The sequence below is a fragment of the Hyla sarda genome, chromosome 2 (assembly GCF_029499605.1).
Source record: "Hyla sarda isolate aHylSar1 chromosome 2, aHylSar1.hap1, whole genome shotgun sequence".
NCBI classification, from domain to species: domain Eukaryota; kingdom Metazoa; phylum Chordata; class Amphibia; order Anura; family Hylidae; genus Hyla; species Hyla sarda.
Genome location: NC_079190.1, coordinates 225,052,783 through 225,077,140, shown reverse-complemented (window position 1 = coordinate 225,077,140; position 24,358 = coordinate 225,052,783). Strand labels below are relative to the sequence as shown.

The window sequence follows — 24,358 nt, the reverse complement described above, 5'->3', positions numbered from 1 at the left end:
TTTCTGCACAACCACAATGTAAATTATTAGTTCTGATTTTACAGAGCCAGACACAAAATATTATGTCATTTAACCACAATTGGGCAAAATCACTATTTCCAATGTGAATTCACCTTGAAATGTTTTAATTAAGTAAACTATAGAAATAAAGAAATGCAGAAGGGCACAACATCCAATCTGGTCACTGCATTCATTTGGTCATTTCAACTTCTATTTGTTGATATATTTTTTTTTATTTTTTAAGTCATCCTTATGTAAAGTATAGGATTGTAACATTTAAGGTCAGTAAATAATCTGTTTACACAGACTACAAAGCCAGTATAATGACCAATAGGTGTTGACCCGCTGTGCTACCAACTGGTTTGACTTTGGGTCATGTTCTGGAGCGGAGTCTGGCACCCCGTTGGTTTTCATCCTTTATCCTGCTTCTTGATGAGAAAGCTGCTCTTTGCTGCCAGGTTGCTTCCAAACAGTAATACTTGTATGGTAGCTGCTGGCCCAGGGGAGATATATAGAACTGGTGCGTGAGACCAAGTAGTGAAACAAATAATGTAGTTTGCAAACTGGGTCATACACTGGAGAATCAAAATGGTATACAGGAATGAGACAGAGGCATAGATTAAATTCCAGTAGATGATCAGGGCAGCAGATGCACAGGTTAAGGTGAACAATCTTGGTCCGCAACAGGAGAAACAGTACAGTACAGATCAGTCAGACAGGGATGGGGTGAGGAAAGACAGGCATGGGTGATACACAGAACAGAAGAACACATAATACCTTTGCAAGGTAAAATCCCCCATTGCGCTCCATTGGCACCAGAGAGTGGGTGGGGCAGCCTTATATAGGAGATGTTCAGATAGGACAGGTAGAGAACACATTTTGCTCTACACATACTACTTGTATGTATGACTCTGAACCTGTGGTTTTCAGCCAGAGGCTTGGGAAAAGTGCACACCAATGTGATTCAAATTCAAACAAGTTTACTGAACTTTTTCACCAGAGTGGTACAGCAATCTCAATGGTTACAATCTCCATCTAATTTCACACGAGGTGGGGCAGTTTCTTGAGCATTACAAAACCATTGCACTGTTTTTCAATGTAACTGGGATATAACAGTAATTAACCCCTTTAGACCAAGGATCCTGTTCTCTTTACAGGAGCCTCTTTCTGATCTACTATAACATCAGTTCACCCCAGATTTCCTAATAAGCATTCTTCACTATCATGAACTTCTTGGGCACCTCAATATCGCTAACAAGCGACCCACCACTGACCATGTACTAACTTCACTACCAAGCAAACTATACAGTGTATTTGAAAAGTCTTGAGATCCTTTCATTTTTTTCACATTTTGTTATATTGTGGCCTTTTGCCAAAATCAACAAAATTTGAGTTCCCCCCCCCCCATAATTCTGCACTCATTATTTTATAATGAGACTGTAAAGACAGAATTTTAGAATTTTCTTACAAATTTAATAAAAAGGAAAAAACTAAATATTGCATGAACATAAGCGTTCACCTTTGGCAGCACATATTTATATACACATATGTATTCACCTTTGCTGTACACATACTACTTGTATGTATATGTCTACATTCCTGGATATTGCAGACAGGTGACTCTTAACCTGTGTTTTTCAGCCAGAGGTTTGGGGAAAGTGCACACCAATGTGATTCAAATAAACAAATTTACTGAATCACATACAGCAGTGATTACAGCCTCTAGTCTTCTTGGGTATAATGGCTACAAGGTTTACACACCTGGATTTGGAGTTATTTTTCTTCTCTGCATATGCTCTCAACCTCTGTCAGGTTGGCTGGGGACCGTCAGTGGACAGACATTTTCAGGTCTCTCCAGAAATGTTTAAAAGGGTTTAAGTCGGGGCTCAGACTGGGCCACTCAAGGACATTCACATAGTTGTCCTTAACTCCCTCCTTGCCATGTGCTTAGAGTTGTTGTCTTGTTGAAAGGTGAACCTTCAGCCCAGTTTGAGATCCAGAACAGATCCGTTTTTTCTGTACTTTGCTCCATTCAGCTTGCAGACATCCTTCACCAGTCCCAGCTGCCGAAAAACACCCCACAGTATGCTGCCCCCACCATTCATCACTGTAGGAATGGCATTGGGCAGGTGATGAGCAGTGCCTGGTTATCTCCAGACATGACACTATTAATTGAGGTCAGAAAGTTTGATTTTGGTTTCATAGGACCAGAGAATCTTGTTTCTCACAGACTGTCCCGTCACAATACTCTAGCCCCATGGCCGTGAGTCTTCAGACACGGAGTGATCATCACTCGCTGCAGCTGAGATAGGGGGGTGCTGCATGAGAGATTATGGGGGATCCCCAGTGGCGGGACTCCCGCAATAAGACATCTTATCCCCTATCCATTGGATAGGGGATAAGATGACTTCAGGTCGCAGTACCCCTTTAATGCGCTCCATCGTCCTCAAGGGTCTTATATAGTGGAATATGCTGCAGAGGCAAAATATACACCACTAAATACAGACTTATTCTAGGAACAGAGGAGCAGAATTTGATGAAGGTGATCATACCTGTGATATTTGCACAGTTATTTTCATGTTTGTGTTCTGTACTTTGCTAAATGTAGCATAGTAGGTTGGAGGATATTAACTCCTGCATGCCACATTCAACATAAAATTCATATGCAAGTGTGAGTGAGATGCCTATAATATTATGTATTTCAATGCATTCGCAATTGGTATGATAGACTTGGGAGATGAGCCGTAGATCTATGCACATAGCACTGAGGATGAATTATTATCTCATCAGCATTCCATCCAAGCCTGCACCTACAGTTATTTTAATTTGCAATTAATTACTTTGATGTTAAATTGTGTCACTTCAGCTAGAGTAATAAACTGCTGAGAACTCCAGGTCAGAAATTCTACCTATGGTTGTAAATATTATCCCAGCTGAGACAATTATAGTATTTCTGGCATAACTTCACTGTTATTTAGAAACCTATATGGAGAAATGTAAGAATTGCCTCTTTACTGTTGCCATTGAATAAGTACTAATGGGTTAGCAGTGTTAACTATAAAATAAAATCATGATGAATAATAAAAATTAAAGGACACCACAATGCTTCTTTGGAAGCTCTATAAGCTACATGACTCATCAATAAATCTCAACCTGCTGAAGTCTTTAACCCCTCAACGACACAGGACGTAAATGTATGTCCTGGTGATGTGGTACTTAACACACCAGGACGTACATTTACGTCCTGAGCATAACCGCGGGCATCAGAGCGATGCCGGCATCGTGCGCGGCAGGTCCCGGCTGTGGATCGCAACCAGGGACCCGCCGGTAATGGCGGACACCCGCGATCCCGTGGATGTCCGCCATTAACCCCTCAGATGCCGTGATCAATACAGATCACGGCATCTGCAGCATCGCGGTCACTTAACAGGATGATCGGATCGCCCGCAGCGCTGCTGCGGCGATCCGATCATCCTGCACGGCAGATGGAGGTCCCCTCACCTGGCTCCGCTGCCTTCTGGGAGTCTTCTGCTCCGATCTGCCTTCCCGCAGACCAGAGCAGAAGATGACCGATAACCCTGATCAGTGCTGTGTCCTATACATCCGAACTATTAAAATAAAATGTAAATGATCCCGTACGGTGCACGGCGTGAACATAAAAAAAAAATCAAGAATAGCTGCTTTTTTATAACATTTTATTCCAAAAAAATTAATAAAAAATTTAATAAAAGTTTTGTATAAGCAAATATGGTATTAATAAAAAGTACAGATCACGGCGCAAAAATGAGCCCTCAACCCACCGCTTATACGGAAAAATGAAAAAGTTATAGGTCTTCAAAATAGGGGGATTTTAAACTTACTAATTTGGTTAAAAAGTTTGCGATTTTTTTTAAGCGCAACAGTAATAGAAAAGTGTATAATCATGGGTAACATTTTAATCGTATTGACCCAGAAAATAAAAAACACATGCCATTTTTACCATATATTGTACGGCGGGAAAACAAAACCTTCCAAAATTTGCAAAATTGCCTTTTTCTTTTTAATTTCCCCACACAAATAGTATTTTTTTCATTTTGCCATACATTTTATGGTAAAGTGAGTGATGGCATTACAACGGACAACTGGTCGGGCAAAAAACAAGCCCTCATACTAGTCTGTGGATGAAAAATATAAAAGAGTTATGATTTTTTGAAGGGGAGGAGGAAAAAACAAAAACGTAAAAATAAAATTGTCTTAGTCCGTAAGGTCCAAATGGGCTGAGTCCTTAAGGGGTTAAAGGGATACTTCAGCCCTAAGAAATCTTATCCCCTATCCAAAGAATAGGGGATAAGATGCCTAATCGCTGGGATCCCGCCGCTGGGGACCCCAGCAATCTTTCATGCAGCATCCTGCTATTATCAACCTCCGGAGCGAACATCGCTCCAGGACTGATGAATCTCAATCTCTGCATCTAAAGAGTTAATACCAGACATCACTGCGATCGGTGATGTTCGGTATTAGCCACGGGACCGAACTGATATGATGCGGGGTGACCGCGTGACCCTGCGTTATATCGCGGGCACAGGGCGTACAGGTGCGCCCTTGGTCGCCAAGAGGTTCAGAAATATTACCTAAAGTGGTTGTCTTACAACAGACACTAGTGTCCTTCAAGTTGATCACAAGACCGAATACACATGATGCAAGATAAGCACTGTGCCACTTCTGTCAACTCCAATTGGCATATTTCAGAGGTTTAATGGTTGTCCCAATACAGGGGCCAACCATATAACCTCCTTTAAAACACAAGCATAGCCAACATTCCATCAATCAAATGGATCAAATTAGTAAAATCTCCAGAAATTATTAGTTCTACAAAAAAATCCTAAAGCTGGACCGACCACATATAGGGGTGATTTATCAAGACCTGGGCTAAGGAAAAATTGACCAGGTACCCATAGCAACCAATCAAATTGCTTCTTTTATATTTCAAAAATGAAAAAAGATTGGTTGCTATGGGCAACTGGTCGACCTTTCTTCTGCACAAGTACACCATTCTGCTCTATTCTGGACCCCAGAGACAAATATTGAGAATATATCATGGACAGAACATCCCCTGACCTTCTGCTTATTACCTTTTAACACAAATCTCTAAAAAAAACAAGAATCCTGGCACAAGGACTTCTTTTGATTTTATGTCATTATAAATAAAATTAATAGCCTCCTAAGACTCCTGGGCCACTCCAAGTTTTGAGACAAGCCCAGATCAGCTCAGGTGCTGAAGACAGCTCGTCATTGGGCTTTAAAACTAGGGGATGGTCAATTTGCAAGTGAGGCTGGGAAGGATCTGTACCACTCATGTGAATTGGAATTCGAGACTTTGCTTTGTTGGGTGGCGGATTGTAAGCTTCCTGTATTGACAGGGAAGAGACCTATGTAGTTAGCACTGGGCAAGCAGGATTTAATTTGTGTGTATGAGTGTGAATACTGCATTTGTTTAACTTGTTTAAACGTCCCTTCTATGTTTGTGTCTGTGACTCCGATTTTGCAGCTATTTGACTGGTTCCACAGAGCAAGTCTTCAACAATATATACAGGACTGGCTCATGGTTTACTGTACAAGGGCCATTGACAACAGAGTTAATGTTGTCCCCTTATGCTTCAACATCTTTAATCTGCCAAGTATACTATATATATATATATATATATATATATATATATATATATACATACACACAGTGGGGCAAAAAAGTATTTAGTCAGCCACCAATTGTGCAAGTTCTCCCTCTTAAAAAGATTAGAGAGGCCTATTATTTTCATCATAGGTATACATCAACTATGAGAGACATAATGAGAAAAAGAATCCATAAAATCACATTGCCTGATTTTTAAAGAATTTATTGGAAAATTATGCTGGAAAATAAGTATTTGGTCAATAACAAAAGTTAATCTCAATACTTTGTTATATACCCTTTGTTGGCAATGACAGGTCAATCATTTTCTGTAAGTCTTCACAAGGTTTTCACACACTGTTGCTGGTATTTTGGCCCATTCCTCCATCTAGAGCAGAGATGTCTTGGGGCTGTCACTGGGCAACACAGGCTTTCAACTCCCTCCAAAGGTTTTCTATGGGGTTGAGATCTGGAGACTGACTAGGCCTCTCCAGGACCTTGAAATGCTTCTTACAAAGCCACTCCTTCATTGACCGGGTGGTGTGTTTGGGATCATTGTCATGTTTAAAGACCCAGCCACAATTCATCTTAATGCCGTTGCTGATGGAAATCTCACGATACATGGCCCCATTCATTCTTTCCTTTACATGGATCAGTCGTCCTGGTCTCTTTACAGAAAAACAGCCCAAAGCATGATGTTTCGACCCCCATGCTTCACAGTAGGTACAGTATGGTGTTCTTTGGATGCCAATCAGCATTCTTTCTCCTCCAAACGCCACGAGTTGAGTTTTTACCAAAAAGTTCTACTTTGGTTTAATCTGACCATAAAACATTCTCCCAATCCTCTTCTGGATCATACAAATGCTTTCTAGAAAACTTCAGATGGGCTCCGAAATGTACTGGCTTAAGCAGGGGGACATGTCTGGCACTGCATGATTTGAGTCCCTGGCGGCATAGTGTATTACTGATGGTAGCCTTTGTTACCTTGGTCCCAGATCTCTGCAGGTCATTCACTAGGTCCCCCCTGTGTGGTTCTGGGATTTTTGCTTACCATTCATGTGATCATTTTGACACCACGGGGTGAGATCTTGCGTGGAGCCCGAGATTGAGGGAAATTATCAATGGTCTTGTATGTCTTCCATTTTCTAATAATTGATCCCACAGTTGATTTCTTCACACCAAGCTGCTGGCCTATTGCAGATTCAGTCTTCCCAGCCTGGTGCAGGTCTACAATTTTGTTTCTGGTGTCCTTGAACAATTCTTTGGTCTTGGCCATAGTGGAGTTTGGAGTGTGACTGTTTGAGGTTGTGGACAGGTGTATTTTATACTGATAACAAGTTCAAACAGGTGCCATTAATTCAGGTAAATGAGTGGAGGACAGAGAAGACTCTTAAAGAACAAGTTAGAGGTCTGTGAGAGCCAGAAATCTTGCTTGTTTGTAGGTGACCAAATACTTATTTTCCACCATAATTTGCAAATAAATTCTTAAAAAATCAGACAATGTGATTTTATGGATTTTTTTTTCTCATTATGTCTCTCATTGTTGAGGTATACCTATGATGAAAATGACAGGCCTCTCTCATCTTTTTAAGTGGGAGAACTTGCACAATTGGTGGCTGGCTAAATACTGTTTTTGCCTCACTATATATATATATATATATATATATATATATATATATATATATATATATATATAGAGAGAGAGAGCAGGAAAGCAGCACTCCAGGGTAAGAAAAGGTGCTCGGGTGCCTACTGTGTCGGGTCTAGGTTGGGGACCCCTCCAAACTCAGACAAATTAAATAGACAGTGGCACACCAGGTGTCAGCAAAAAAAATTTGATTTATTCCAAAGACGTGTAGGCAACGTTTCAGCTGGCTCACCCAGGGCTTGAAAATGGCTGGGTGAGCCAGCTGAAACGTTGCCTACACGTCTTTGGAATAAATCACATTTTTTTTGCTGACACCTGGTGTGCCACTGTCTATTTAAATTTTCTATATATATATATATATATATATATATACATATATATATATATATATATATATATATATATATATATATATATCTTATCATATATTTTTTTTGCTATACTCCAAAGAAAGAAAAAACACATGAACATGGCCTAAAAAGGGAGAGGTAGCTGTACACCTCCAAGTCTGTAAGTTAATCTTTTTATTGCTGGAAAGTGTGTGTGCTGTATTTGTTCGGATAGCCAGATTTTTTTTTTTGCATTTCTCATCATCATAACAGCCATAACGTTTATGATATGCAGTGCATTCAGAAAATTTTCAGACCTACTCCCTTTTATTTTTAACATTTTGTTTTGTGGCAGCCTTATACTAAGTTTTTGCACAAGAAACCAAAGTTAGAAAAATTTCTAATTTATTGAAAAGGAAAAGCTAAACTATTACACTGACATAAGTATTAGTCCATTTACTCAAACTTATTTGAAGCACGGTTGGCAGAGATTACCTTCGATGATGCTGCCACCAGACGTGAGGCATGGAATTGAGGCCAAAAACTTAAATGTTGGTTTCATTAAGTCAGAGAATCTTGTTTCTCAAAGTCTGAAAGTCCTTTAGGTGTATTCTTTCGTTTATGTACCATTACATAACGAATGGTATAGGGGATAAGATGTCTAGGGGCATGGTACCTCATTCAGAACATACTTTCAATGTTAAACTCCAAGAAAACATTTTTAACCCCTTAAGGACCAGGCCATTTTACACCTTAGGAGCACAGCGTTTTTTGAACATCTGACCACTGTCACTTTAAACATTAATAACTCTGGAATGCTTTTAGTTATCATTCTGATTCCGAGATTGTTTTTCGTGACATATTTTACTTTAACATGGTGTTAAATTTTTGTCGATACTTGCATCCTTTCTTGAAATTGAAAATTTAGCATTTTTCTAAATTGAAGCTCTCTGCTTGTAAGGGAAATGGATATTCCAAATAAAAAAAATTTATTCACATTTCCAATATGTCTACTTTATTTTTGTATCATAAAATTGATGTGTTTTTACTTTTAGAAGACCCCATTATAAAAACTGCACCCCCCAAAGTATGCAAAATGACATTCAGCCAGCGTTTTAACCCTTTAGGTGTTTCACAAGAATAGCAGCAAAGTGAAGGAGAAAATTCACAATCTTCATTTTTTACACTTGCATGTTCTTATAGACCCAATTTTGGAATTTGTATAAGGGGTAAAAGGAGAAAATGTATGCTTGTATTTATAGCCCATTTTTTCTCGAGTAAGCACATACCTCATATGTCTATGTAAATTGCTCGGCGGGCGCAGTAGAGGGCTCAGAAGCGAAGGAGTGACAAGGAGATTTTGGAGAGTATGTTTTTCTGAAATGGTTTTTGGGGGGGCATGTTGCATTTAGGAAGCCCCTATGGGGCCAGAAAAGCAAAAAAAAACACATACCATACCATTTTGGAAACTAGACCCCTTGAGGAACATAACAAGGAATTAAGGGAGCCTTAATACCCCACAGGGGTTTCACGACTTTTGCACATGTAAAAAAAAAAAAAATTTTCACTAATATGTGTGTTTCCCCCCAAATTTCACATTTTTGCAAGGGTTAATAGCAGAAAATACCCCCCAAAATTTGTAACCCCATCTCTTCTGAGTATGGAGGTACCCCATAAGTTGACCTGAAGTGCACTACGGGCGAACTACAATGCTCAGAAAAAAAGGAGTCATATTTGGCTTTTTGAGAGCAAATTTTGCTCGGGGGGCATGTCGTATTTAGGAAGCCCCTATGGTGCCAGAACAGCAAAAAAACAAAAAAAACAAATGGCATACCATTTTGGAAACTAGACCCCTTGAGGAACATAACAAGGAATAAAGTGAGCCTTAATACTTTCACTAAAATGTGTGTTTCCCCCCAAATTTCACAATTTGTAACCCCATCTCTTCTGAGTATGGAAGTACCCCATAAGTGGACGTCAAATGCAATACGGGAGCGCTGCAATGCTCAGAAGAGAAGGAGTCACATTTGCAAATTTTGCTGAAATGGGGTGGGATATGTCGCATTTAGGAATCCCCTAAGGTGCCAGGACAGCAAAAAAAAAAAAAAGCACATGGCATACTATTTTGGAAACTGCACCCCTCAAGGAACATAACAAGTGGTACAGAGAGCCTTAACACCCCACAGGTGTTTCATAAATATTCATGAAGTGGGATGTGAAAATGAAAAATTAGATTATTTTTTACACTACAATGCTGGGGTTACTCCACATTTTTCATTTTCACAAGTGGTAAAAGGAGAAAATGTCATTGTAAATGTGTAAATACATTTCTTTGGAGTAAGGACATACCTCAAGTCTGGGCGTAAACAGCGTGCACACCGGTCTCAGAGGTGCCGGAGATCATTCAGGGTCCTTGAGCTTTGGCTTTCTCCTATGGAGCCAGAACAGTGGGATCCCCCCTCAAGGGGCATTACATGGGGTAAATAACTGGGGTACACTAAGTAACTAAAATGGGGTACAGTGGGACATAAAATTATAAAACAGATTATGTTCCCATAATGATGACCCAGAGCATAGCCAAAACAAAAAAATATGCCCACCCCAAACCCTATGCTCTGAATCATCATTCTGGAATGTGATATGTGTGGCCGTCCCTAATTTGTTGCCTCAAATGCGCACCCCGCTCAGGTGGAGAGAGAGCGCTGCGCATTTGAGGCAACATAAAAAGTCCCCAATGATAGTGATCGATGACCGGCCTGACTTTGGAAAGCCGGTCATAGGCGGGATCACCTCGGGGTGGACATGCCTCATTATCTACATAATGCAGGCATTTCCAAATGGCCTCGAACCGCCTCCGTGTCATGATCATACTGTAAAGCGGGGTCTGGTATAGGATGTCCCCGCTCTAGTAGTGTCTGACACTGGCCTTTTTGACCAGGCCCATATGCAGCAAGAGGCCCCAAAATGTCCTCATTTCTGCTGCATCAATGGCGCACCATTCATTGGACCTGGCCAAAAAAGAATCAGGGTGTTGGGTGATGAACTGCCTGGCGTACAGATTCGTCTGCTCCACCATGTGATTGACAAAACTGTCACTGAAAAAATAACTGAAATAGTCAATTTCAGTGAATCCAGAATTGTCAATCCGGATTCTGGAGTCGCCAACAAACTCCGGAACTCATGGCTGATAACCCTCTGGGGGTCTCCAGACAGGTTCACTGGAAGGGGGCTCCGGTAAACTTGTCTGGGGGGGTCAGACTCCTAGTATGAGCGGCATCACCACTCGCACTAGTGCCGGCCACTGGGCCACTATTATGGGGGGTGCGTGGCCTCGCCTGGCGGCGTCTCCGCCGCCGTGCAGGGGGCTTATCTTCACTATTAGAGGATGAGGAGGACGATGAAGAACACAGAAATGTTGGATCTTCATCGTCCTCACTGACAGATTCGGAGTCGGAGGCAAGAAAAGCGAATGCCTCCACTACCGAAAATGCCCGGCGAGCCATCGCCTTTTGTTTATACTATATATAATGGTGCGTGATTAGAAATCACACACCGTTATATGGGGGGAAAAAAAGCTGCAGCCCCCCCAAAAATGGGGGGGGGGGGGGGCTAATGCAGCCTATTAGGGGGTCGGGGGGGAATTTTTTTTTTTACTTTTTATTTTTTACTATTTACCCTACCTTTCCCTGGGCTGTATACTTTCCCTGATCTATGGGGGGGCTTCTTTTCTTCTCTGGGGGCTCTAATCTCGGCAGAGGGGGGGGGGTCCCCGGCTTCCTCCAGCAGCTCTGAATGCTGACTGAACCCAGCCAGCTGCGGGAGCTGCAGGAGGATGCTGTTAACTCCTCCCCTGCCGGCTGCTATTGGCTGGACGATCATCCAGCCAATAGCAGCGATCCTGGGGGGGTGGCGAAATCGCCACCTCCCCATAGATACAGTGGGTGATAGGGGGTGTATCATACACCCCCGATCACCTTGTATCTCCGGGTCAGCGGGTCACACGCATCGCCGGAATAGCCGCAAATCGCATGTGTGAATTCACATGCGATTTGTGGCGATCTAATGACCCCCCTGGGCATTTGCATGGGATGCCTGCTGAATGATTTCAGCAGGCATCCCGGTCCGATCCCCGCCCGGCGCACGGTGGGGACCAGAACTGCCCATGACGTAACTGTACGTCCTTGGTCCTTAAGACCCAGGGTGTCGGGACGTAACGTTATGTCACGGGTCCTTGTAGGGGTTAAGATATTAACTCACTGAATTGCTACAATGCAGTTTTTACTATTTCAACGGAAAAACAACACATTTTGTTATTGTTATATTGAAAATTATTGCTTCATTCAGTTTTGCAGTTGCTATGGGGCCTGGAATAACAAGACATAAAGAAGGAACAGTATTTATACAGTCCCTAACACTAGACTAATTCATTTTCCCATAACAGCCTTCTATACTATAGTGAACCGCTACCCTGCATATCAGTTTGCATTCAATTTTGATGTTTGGATAGATCTTTTGGCTTTGAACCAAAATATAAATGTCCTTATGTAGTATGAGAATGGAACTCATTAGACCATTCTTATAGCAGATTATGCATGCTTTGTGCATTGGACTTGGAAAGAAGTGTTTTCTGAGAAGCAGAATTGCCTTGAAATTCTCTTTTTTGTGATTCTCTCAGCATTATGTTGTAAATGGGTCAAAGGGGGAATTGGGAGGTAACATTTTAAGGTCCTATTTTTTGCTGTTAACCAATTCTGCTGTTATGTGTCTTTGAGATTCTAAAGGCTACCTACACTTCATGTGATGCTCCCGTTATTTCAACTGCCTTTATTATCGGTCAAAATCAAGGTAGTGATTAATTCAGAACATCAAAAACTATTTTGGCTCCAGGTCTCTGAAAGTCATAATTATGGGTCAGAAACTCAGTCAGATAAAAAGTCATCACAAATTAATTCTATCCTTCTGTTATTACTGATTCTTTTATAGCCATTACAGCAAACCACAGCAATTAAATCATCCCTGAATAGCTGATTGGTCCATCAATAATTACTTCATCCTGGCATTAAAAGCCTTATTGTGATGGCGGTGCAAATCTGCCCATCAACACTGAATTATGTGGCATCTACCGAAAATGCCATGTAATTGGCTTCAGCTTAAAAGCTTTCAATATTTTCATAATGAAACACCTTGGCTTTAAAAAAAAAAAAAAAAAAAAAAAAATTGTCTAGGGCAGAACTTTGGGTAAATGAAAATGTTTTCATGTATAATTTTGTTCGCATTTTCACAAATGATCTTAAAAATTTTCCATTAGCCATAGTTTTTGCATAAATAGTTGGCTGCTTTAAAATCTTATGGAAAATGTTTACCATTGGCTGCTTCCATTGAGAATTCAGGAAAAAAAATCTCTTGCCAGTTGCATCAAATGATACAAATGGTACAAGACTCTAATGCCAAGGTTTCCATGCCATTATTTACCTGTACCTAATTTTTTTTTAAAACATTTGCCAGAAAACAGGACCCATTCTAGCTTTCCAGCTGCCTGGGGCAAAAAAAAAAAAAAAAAGAAGACCTCTCAACAATAAGAAAAGTAAAAAAGGTTTGCATGCAGTACATCTGTGCCATATAGCTGTTGCAGGAAATGAAACTGTAATTATTTAAAGGGGTCATAAGAGATCTTATCCCTTATCCAAATGGTAGGGGATAAGATGTCTGATTGTGACGTTACACCCCCTCCTATAGACTTGCATTGCGGGGGCGGGTCATGACATTGCACGTGATGTCACGATACTCCGGCCCTGTAGTTGTGACCCGGCAGACTCAGAAGCTGCAGCTCTGTGTGCAGCTCCCAAAGGTGGGTGCTGCATGCGAGATTGCAGGGGTCCCCAGTGGCGGGGGTGCCCAGCAGTGGGACCCATGCGATCAGACATCTCATCCCCTATCCTTTGGATAGGGGATAAGATGTCTTAGAGCTTGAGTACCCCTTTAACTATGAAAAAGGTGTGCCTCAAGCTGTTGCATAACTACATCTCCCAGCATGCACTGACAGACCGTTTTGTAATAGCTGGAGGCACACTGGTTTGGAAACACTGAGTGCCACCTGTGCCACCTGCAAAAACATGACAATTTAGTCACTACATTGTAAGGCTGGGTTCACATATGTCTGGCATTCGGCATAGATGAACTCAGCCTAAATCTAGACTCAACTGATGCCACACTGATGACAATTTTTTACCAGTTGTATGGCATCCAGCATCCTTTGTTTTTGCACAGCGGACAGGAGAACGCAGCAAGCTGCTTCCCCCTGTCTGGTGCCCTCCGGCATTTCCAACCATCCAGCGTCAAAATTGAGACTCTGGATGATTGTGTACTGTCCCATTCAAATAAATGGGATCAGTTCTACCATCAGTTTCCCTCTGGTGCAAGTTGGAGGGTAACTGTGCTGGATGCCTGATATATGTGAACCCAGCCTAAGAGAGTGAAGCTATCACCCAGCAAGGCAACCTGGTAACTGAGTTCCTAAACTAATTAAAACACTTATTAATGCATACATGGATTATGGATAGCTGATGGCGGAGCAGTCAAAAGTAATTCATATTATCTTGAGAAAATTAATTTTTTTTGCAAATACACATTGGTTATCACAAAGGTTACACAGATGCTGTTACTGCATTTGATTTTGAGGATTTGGGTCTTGGCCTTTGGGGCTATAACAACCTGAGTTTTACCAACTTAACATTAAAATAAAGAAAAACATTAATTGTTATATATTTATAGAAATCAATTTTCTGCTTTTGAATATGTCTTTAACTATTTCTATTGAAAAGTGAAATAATTGGAATCGGATTGTATGAACAGGCCAGATTCCTCATTTTTGTACAAATTATTTGTTACCAACTAGAAGAGAGCTCCAGATTATTATACCCTTATTAAACCCACCACTTCATGAAGAAAGCAGTCAATTGTACTTCTGGCAAGCCTTCAGTTTTTCCTTAGCTAAATGTATGTGCCACTTTATGGTAATTCAGTTTTCTCACTAATCTGCATACTGAGCTCTTGTAGTCTTGCTATAAAGCAAAGCACAGTAAAGATTACACCGTGGCCTGAAATACATGGGGGATATAAGAAACACGGATGAATATATTCATCATTCTTAAACTGAAATTGGACAATGTACAGGGTGATCAATTTTGACCATTAACATAAAAGTCTTAGTTCATCTTCCCTTCCAAGCCTGTACCATATATCACAAAATGCTGCCAACTTAGCAGTAATGAAAGCTGATATGATTTCCATAAGAAATCTATGCAAGGCTAATCTATCTCTTTCATACAGTATATTATTAGTCAACAGCTGGGGCTATCAGCTACAGTGCAATTTATTGGATTTAGGTCACTTCTTCAACATTAGCGCATTCCCTATTTAAAAAATCATCAAATATTTGCAGGTGTTTTTTCACAGTATCCTGCAAAGTACTGTATGGTATTATCTATAATTGACTGGTTAAAAAGTGATTAATTAGTAGTGTTGAGCGGCATAGGCCATATTCGAATTCGCGAATATATGGACGAATATTCGTCATATATTCGCTAAATTCGCATATTCATAATATTTGCATTTTATTTTCGCATATGCGAAAATTAGCATATACAAAAATTAGCATAAGCGAAAATTTGCACATGCAAAAATTAGCATATGCAAATTTTCCTATATGCGAAAATTAGCACGCCAGTCTCACACAGTAGTATTAGAGCCTTCTTTACACCACACAAGCTGGAAGCAGAGAGGGGTGATCACTGTGATGTGTACTGTGATAAAAAAAAAAAAAAATTACGAATATTCGTAATTAAGAATATATAGTGCTATATTCGCGAATATTCGCGAATTCGCAAATATGCAATATTCGCAAATAAAATTTGCATTGCGAATATTCGCGAGCAACACTATTCATTAGGGCAGGGTAATACCGGCGTATTTGATGCTGAAGATGCGCCGACGGCAGTCACAGAGGGACTGCAGAACGAGCTCCCAGTCACAGCCGGGAGCTCGCTCTTCAGTCCCTCTGTGACTGCCATTAGTGCATGTGCAGCGTCAAATGCGTTGTGGATGCACTTTTTATGACCCACCCTTAATGGAGATCTCCAGCAAAAATGTATTTATCCCCTATTCTGTGCTGATAGCTGATTGCGGGGGGTCTGACTGCTGGGACCCTCATGTGTGATCACAATGTATAGAGCGTGTGCCGTCTACTGGTAGGCGACACGTGCTCCTCACTGAGAGCCGTGGTCCCGTCCTGGAAATTGCGGGGGTCCCTGTGGATTGGGGATAAGTAATTTTTTCTTAAAATCCACACACAGCTGTTGCAGGCAATGAAATTGTAACTATTTATGTCACACTTGTTTACTGAACAGAAGGAGGCCAAAAGGTTATCAGTTGTCATAGCTATATGTTCAAGGTGTTATTTAGAGAAATAAAAGTACAAAAAGACCCCTAAACTAACAATTGCAGTAGAGCTTTATAAAAAAACAGCATTTCAAAATATTTATTGAAGTGAATTACATCACATTCTATTGCACTTTTAACCTGTTAAGGATGAAGGGCGTACAGGTACGCCATGTGTCCTGATACTTAAGGACAGTAAAGACCCCTCCTTGTCTGCCAATTCTGACTGGCAAAGACAGCACCAACCACCCTTGATCAGCAGGAGTGGTGCCACCTCACAATCAACATAATTGGTCGGCCAAGACCGGCCAAGCAATCGTGAATCCTACTGGGCGGGTGATCGGCGGGGGTCACCTAACGTGGCAGGGTCTGGAGGTAGCAGCGGCAGATCCGAAGGCACCAGTAGTGGTAGATCCGGTGGCAGTGGCGGGTCCAGAGGCGGTGAGAGTGGCAGGATCCTGAAAATCAGCAGCAAGAGGTAAGGCCAATGTGTCTCCTGCTGTTTCATTAGTACAACTCCCAGCATGCAAAGCCAAAGGCCGTGCTGAGAGTTGTACTTATGCAACAGCTGGAGGCCCAACTACAACTCCAAGCATGCCCTTTGGCTGTCTGTGCATGCTTGGAGTTGTAGTTATGCAACAGCTGGAGGCACAAAAAAAAAATCTATGAAAATGTGTGCCTACAGCTGCTGCATAATTACAACTCCCAGCATGCCCTTAGGCTGTCAGTGCATGCTAGGAGTTGTAGTTTTGCAACAGCTGAAGCCACACTGGTTAGGGTCTGTTACCTAACTATGTGTTTCCCAACCTGTGTGCCTCCAGCTGTTGCAAAACTACAACTCCAGCATGCATTGATGAATCTGTAGAGAAAAGAAAAGAAAGTACTGACGGACGGCACCTCGTGTATTTACCTTATAGATGGCCGCTCACCTTGAGATCTATGCAAAAAAGCATATAACCCAAGATATAATTGGGGTACTGTAGTGCGAGTCGCTGCTATGCCGATGGGTTGCAGGAGGAAAACAAGTCGTCCTGGGAGTCAATATTAGAAGTAGAGCAGGAAAAAACCCTCAGGTATGGCGCTGCAGACTCTTGTAGACAGATGAGGCGGATACCAAAGGTAATAGGAAAGTCCTCAGCAGGACATTTTATTAAAAAAACAATAAAACAGACAAGATTACGCGTTTCGGGAGGATCCCTCCCTTCCTCAGATCAGGAATGCATTGCATGCATTGATAGACTGTGTTTGCTAAGAGCTGAAGATTTGCAACAGCTAGAGGCACACTGGTGAGGAAACACTGAGTTAGTCTGTAACCTAACTCAGTGTTCATAACTACAACTCCCAAAATGCACAGTCTGTCAGTGCATGCTGGGAGTTATAGTGTTGCAACAGCTGGAGATTTGCGCACCCCCCGCCCCATGTAAATGTACAGGGTATATTCACTCAGGCGGGGATTTACAATGAGTTTCCCGCTGCAAGATTGAGGTGCAGCAAATTTTCCACCGCAGCTCAAACTGCAAGCAGGAAACTCAGTGTGAACGCCTACACAAAATAAAGGAGGAACCCTGTTTGGGAAACACTGCCGTAGGGTATTTTTGGTGGAGGAGACAAGCGCAATGCTTGCATCCAGGTCTGCCCCTATGCAAATCCCTAATTTATGCCTCAAATGTGCACTGCGTTACAAATTTTGGAGGGGCTTTTTCTTTTTTTTACCCCTTCTGAAAAGGAAAAGTTGGGGTCTACACCAGTATGTTAGTGTAAACAAATGTCATGTTTTACACTAACATGCTTGGTGTTGCCCCCCATACTTTTCCTTTTCACAAGAGGTAAAAAGAGAAAAATACCCCTAAAATTTGTAACGCAATTTCTCCTGAGTACTGAAATACCCCATATGTGGATGTAAAACGATCTTTGGGCAAACAACAGCGCTCAAGAGTGAGAGCTCACCATGTACATTTGAGGCCTAAATTGGTGATTTGCACGGGAGTGACATAAAGACAAAAAAAAAAACACCCACATGTGACCCCATTTTGGATACTACACCTCTCAAGGAATGTAACAAAGGGATACAGTGAGCATTTATACCCCACAGGTGTCTGACAGATTTTTGGAACAGTGGTCCGTGAAAATAAAATATTTTTTTTTCATATTCACAGCCCACTGTTCCAAAAATCTGTCAAACGCCAGTAGAGTGTAAATGCTCACTGCACCCCTTATTACATTCTGTGAGGGGTGTAGTTTCTGAAATAGGATCACATGTGGGTGGGGGGAGATCCACTGTTTTTGGCAACATGGGGGCTTTGTAAATGCACTTGGCCCCTAACTTCCATTGCAGCCAAATTTTCTCTCCAAAAGCTCAATGGTGCTCCTTTTCTTATGAGCCGTGTTGTGTGCCTGCAGAGCAGTTTACATCCACATATGGGGTATTTCCATACTCAGAAGAAATGGATTTACAAATTTTGTGGGGCTTTTTCTCCTATTACCCCTTGTGAAAATAAAAAAATTGGGGTAACACCAGCATTTTTGTGAAAAAAAATCAAATTTTTCATTTTCATGTCCAACTTTAACGAAAATTCATCAAACTCCTGCGGGGTGTAAAGTCTCACTGTACCTCTTGTCACGTTCCTTGAGGAGTGTAGTTTCCCAAACAGTGTTCCATGTATTTTTTTTTTTTTTTGCTGTCATGACACTATGGGGGCTTCCTAAATGTAACATGCCCCTCAAAAACCATTTCAGCAAAATCCTTCCCTCCTGAGCCATGTTGTGCACCCGCAGAGCACTTTACATTCATATATGAGGTATTTCCATACTCAAGAGGAATTGGGTTACAAATTTTGGGGGCTTTTTTTCCTTTTACCCTTTGGAAAAATGAAAAAAAAATGGGGCTACAAGAACATGTTAGTGTAAAAAAAAAAAGATTTTGAGTTTTCTCCTCCACTTTGCTGCTATTCCTGTGAAACAACTAAAGAGTTAACAAACCTTCAGAATGTAATTTTGAATACTTTGAGGTGTACAGTTTCTAAAATGAGGTCATTTATGGGGGATTTTATACAGAAAGGCCCCTCAAATCTATTTCAAACTCAATTTTTTGTGAAAATTTGGAAACTTTCTGCTATACTTTGAAGCCCTCAAATGTCTTCAAAAAGTAAAAACATGTCAACTTTATGATGAAAACATAAAGAAGACATATCGGCCCTCATTTACTTTGTCGGGTTGTGTGTCAGATTCTGTTGCATTGCGCCAGAAATTCTGTCTGCGCCAGAATTTGCACCAGAATTGAAAAAACCCAGACTAACTCCATTTTGCTGAGAAAATCCGAAAAGGGGCGTGGCTGCCAGGGAAATGGGGCGTGGTCTCGGAAAAGGGACGTGTTCCCAACATTTTCACAAAAACCCAACATATTTATTAAGTTTTCCACATAAAATGTGGTGGATTTGAGCTGTGAAAAACCCGACAGATCAGAGCATGTGTAAAAAAAAGCAAAGTGTAAGGAAAGTGGAATATGTAGGGAAACCTTAGTAAATAATGTGGAATAAAAGCTGTAGGGAATTAAAATCCACAAAGAAACCTACAGCAAATGAGGGCCATTGTATATGTGAATTAATATATCATTTATTTGGCCATTTTCCTTACAAGCAGTGAGTTTCAAAGTTAGAAAAATGCAAAATTTTATAAAAGAAATGATGTAAGTAATGATGAAAATTTACCACTATCTTATAGTAGAATATGTGAGGAAAAAACTATCTCAGAATCAGACTTATAAATAAAAGAATCCCAGAGTTATTAATGCATAAAGTGACACAGGTCAGATTTGCAAAAAATTGCCTGGTCCTTAAAGGGTTACTCCGCTCCCCAGTGTCCGGAACATTGAGTTCGTGAACACTGTGCGGGCTTCCGTGTTCACGCCCGCCCCCTGGTGACGTCACACCCCATCATGCGACATCCCGCCCCCTCAATGCAACTCTATGGGAGGGGGCGTGACGGCCATCGCGCCCCCTTCCCATAGACTTTCATTGAGGGGGCAGGCGGTGACGTCATGAGGGGGCGGGCATGAACACGGAAGCCCGCACACAGCGTTAAGGAACTCAATGTTCTGGATGCTGGGGAGCAGAGTAACCCATTATGGTCAAAATAGGCTTTTTCCTTAAGGGGTTAATATATACTCACTACTCTGATTATGTAAATCACTCTAACAATACCAATTAAAAATAAAACAGTAAACTATGACATTTGATCAACACAGTTGTGTAGTTTTTTTTCCTGCCCATTCTGACTTCTTGAGCATCCCAGAAAACACATTGACAAGCCTACAGGTTAATTATGAAACTAGCTCTTTAATGTATTCAGTATGAACCAGAGGAATAGTTATAAGGGGTACAGAGGTAGCAGTCTCAACTAGGCCCTGGTGCCCGAGTGGGCTCGTATGACTCTTTGTCATATGAGAAAACACTGGTTTTATAAATGGCACATGGTAAGTAAAGGCCCTGTTGTAGATGCTGCATTAGAGTCCAGGAGTTTTGAGTTACACATCTTGGTAGCTCAGTGATCTGCACTATTTTCTTGCAGCTATGGGACTGAGTATATATGAGGGAAACATCTGCATGGAGTTTGCATCTTCTGCTCTGCCCACCGTGAGTAGTTGTTTTATGCAATTCGACCTAGTTTGCGTGTGTGTTTGTGTGTACTTGTGTGTAGAGAAATTAGATTGGGAACCCTCACTAGGGAAACGGATTGTAATGTGCATGCAGAACTGTGGAAAATGTTTCAGCTGTATAAACACTGACAAATAAATAATAAATAAACATATATCTGGGTTAATGTGTTCAATATTAATGCTATTCCTAGCAACCAATCAGATAAGCACTTTCAATTATATAATTTTTTTGCCTAGTAACCTGCATTCCCATTCTATAATAGCTGTATTAACTTTATTTTCTATCTTTTATATTATTACTGTGTGTTAGAAAGTTCCTCTGTCAACAGGCTCATACAGGGTGTCTGGTACTGGTACCTACAGTCCCGTGACAACAAACACCTTAAAGGGCCCTCATTTACTATTGCAAACCAGACATGTTTTGTCGGGTTGTGCGCCAGATTCTGTCGCATTGCGCCAGAAATTCTGTTTGTGCCAGATATTGCGCCAGAATTTGGCCAGAAATAAAAAAAAACCCTTACTAACTCTCCATTTTTGCAACAAAAAAAAAATGAAAAGGGGGCGTGGTCTCCGAAAAGGGGTGTGCTCCCGACATTTTCACAAAAACCCAACATATTTACTAAGGTTTCCACATAAAATGTGATGGATTTGAGCTGAGGAAAATCAGACAGATCAGAGCATGTGTAAAAAAAAGCAAAGTGTAGGGAAAGTGGAAAATGTAGGGAAACCTTAGTAAGTACTGTGGAAAATAAATTGTAGGGAATTAAAAACCCACAACGAAACCTACACTCCACTCTTAGTAAATAAGGGCCCTTGTTTCTGTACCTGTGTTTCCTGGTTGTCTGGCAATTCTTCTGTGATTTTTTTTCCCAAAGTTTTTTTTTAACAGCATACAAAATTACTGTCATCTCAGGTTTTCCCAGGTTACAGTGTGGCCCGAGACATTATATCACTAGTCAGGTGATCGGAGGAAGCCTGTCCTGCTTTAAAGGGTGGAGTGACCTCTGGGTATGAGGGAGATCATTCTGCAACTAATTGTATTTTTCCACAGCTGCAGGCACCCTGGTTAGAAAACCCTTTTGAATGGAATGAAACTAATTTGTGTTTTAATGGGGGGGGGGGGTTACTGATGTGTGGGAGGGAGGAAAGTGACCTCCTACTTACAAACAAGGAACTATGGGGCTTGCAGTTGAAAAAGGAAAGACCAACAGGAAATAGCCTGTTCACAAAAAGATAGCCTCAGCATTATGGTAATCTCACAACATAGCCATTTAGCCCCAAGACAAGCACAGATCCTTCCTAAGTATGTCCATTACTGTCTGCCAGGTAAGTATTAAAATCCCCTTACTCTATCCACTGCCAGAAACATGAATGTACAGCTGTGCCAAACATTCATGTGTATGGGGAGATCAGGAGAATAGCTGTTCGATTACGGGTTATAAAAATAGGCAGTATTAGTAAATCTGGGCCACAATGTCAGCTAAAATCCATGGCTGTCCATGTAATGTAGGGACATACATGGTCCTTCAGAAAAAAATACACTTTGAGGGAGATTTATTGAAATCTGTGTAGAGGAAAAGTTAACCAGTTGCCCATAGCAACCAATCAGATTGCTACTTTCATTTTCAATGAGGCCTGTGAAAAATGAAAGAAGCGTTCTGATTGGTTGCTATTGGCAAATGGTCAACTTCTCCTCTACATAGGTTTTGATAAATCTCCCCCTTTGTACAGAAACCCCTTAACTCTGCCCCTAGACATGTCTAATTGGGGGGGGGGGGCACTGGGTCCGCCCCGCAATTTCCGGTCCAGCACTGTGGTGTTATGAACACAGCCTGGGGCTTCTATGTTCATGATATCTTGCAATGCCCCCTCCATTCATGTCTTTGGGAGGGTGCGTGATGGCTAGTTTATAGCTGTCATGCTCCCTCCCATAAATATGAAAAGAGGGGTGTGGCATGATGTCACGAACACGGAAGCCCCAGTCTTCGATGTTTTGTAACGCCACATTGCCAAGCCAGAGATTGCTTGGATAGGGTATAGCATATCTAGGGGTGGAGCACCCCTTTAAGGACACAGCCTATTTTGTCCTTGAGGAAACAGAAAATTTTCAGTTTTTTCCTCCTTGCCTTTTTCCTCCTTGCCATAACTCTCTTATTTTTCCATCCAGAGAACCATATGAGGGCTTGTTTTTTGTGTGACCAATCTGTGGGTCAATATGATAAGAATGATACCCATGGTAACATGCTTTTCTATTATTTTATTATTATTAATTTTTAGTAGTACAATAAATTATTATTGTAAAACAAAAATAGCTGACTATTAAATCAGCAGGAGACTGCCAGGGGCTTGGTTGTGCAGAAGTGGTGCTGCCTGGCCACTGGGTCATTTCCCCTGTGTGCTTGGTGTCGTGGGGGCAGTGGTCGCTGCCGGCTGCTACGCCAATGTTAGGTTAGGGACCCACTCTGACTAGGTGGCCTTGACATGGCGAGTGGGCTTGTACTTTTTGATCAAAATGTATACTAACAACCTGTTAGTTTTTTAAATATGCTGAGAAGCAAGTAGTTAAAAATACAAATGGTGGATGTTTCTCTATTTGCGTAATAAATTATTATTGTGCTACTGTAAAAAAAAAAATTTTAAAAAAAAGCAAACATTTTTAAGAACATATGTATGTTCAAAATTTCCCTATTCAGACCCCATATAATTTTCTTATTTTTCCATAAATGGAGCTGTATGTGGGCTCATTTATTGTGCAATGATTTGTTGTTTTTATTGGTACCACATTTGTGTGTATGTGGCTTTTGATCACTTTTTATTCCAAATGAACAGAGCTGCGGCCTTGACTCTGATCCCCGCAATTGCTATGTGGGTGGTCCAATGAGTCTTACAAAGCCCCCCTGTTACATTAGATTATATGATCATTATTTATCACGTCATCTAAAGGGTTAATGGGGGAATTCAGTGTGATCCCTAATGTCTGCCATTAGTGGAGGCCCAATAGCTCCTGATAGCATACGGGACATGCAGTGTATAAAGTGACCACAGCTTATAGAGTGTAAACCCGCCACAACATACATGTACACCTCTATGCGCTCCGTACCGTAGAACAGTGACACACATGTACGTCATATGTCCTCTAGGTTATAAAGAAGGCATTACATTTATAAATGATGTTCTACAATATACAAATTCAATGTAAAAATCATTGAAAATGTTAAGAATGTACTTAATGCATATACATGATGGCATAGAAAGTTGCCTTTGTACTATTTCCATCATCCCATCATTTCAATTGTCGGGCAAATATAATTAAAATATCTAATTATAATACAGATTAGTCTTTAGCGCTTACATAGAATATTGATTGGAAATGGAAAATACACTTATCAGGTTGTTATGTAACTCAGTATGCACTTAAACTGTACTTGTACATAAGGAACATACAGAATATATGTATATATATATATATATATATATATATATATATATATATATATATGGCCATAAATAGTATTATAAAGGCGCAGACCCTCTATTATGGTGCTGCATCATTATTTACAGAAGCTACATAGATAGTTAATGCATGAAGCCCTCTATATGAATATTTCATGATAACATAATTACTGACTGCACCTGCAGCATAT

The 24,358-nt window shown here is 40.9% G+C and overlaps 1 protein-coding gene across 1 annotated transcript in view; it reads right to left on the bottom strand.

The window, feature by feature from the left end:
* The window catches only part of GALNT17 (polypeptide N-acetylgalactosaminyltransferase 17), a 444,849-nt gene that overhangs the window by 418,297 nt on the left and 2,194 nt on the right, over window positions 1-24,358 (bottom strand). The gene's annotated exons all lie outside the window — the stretch shown is intronic.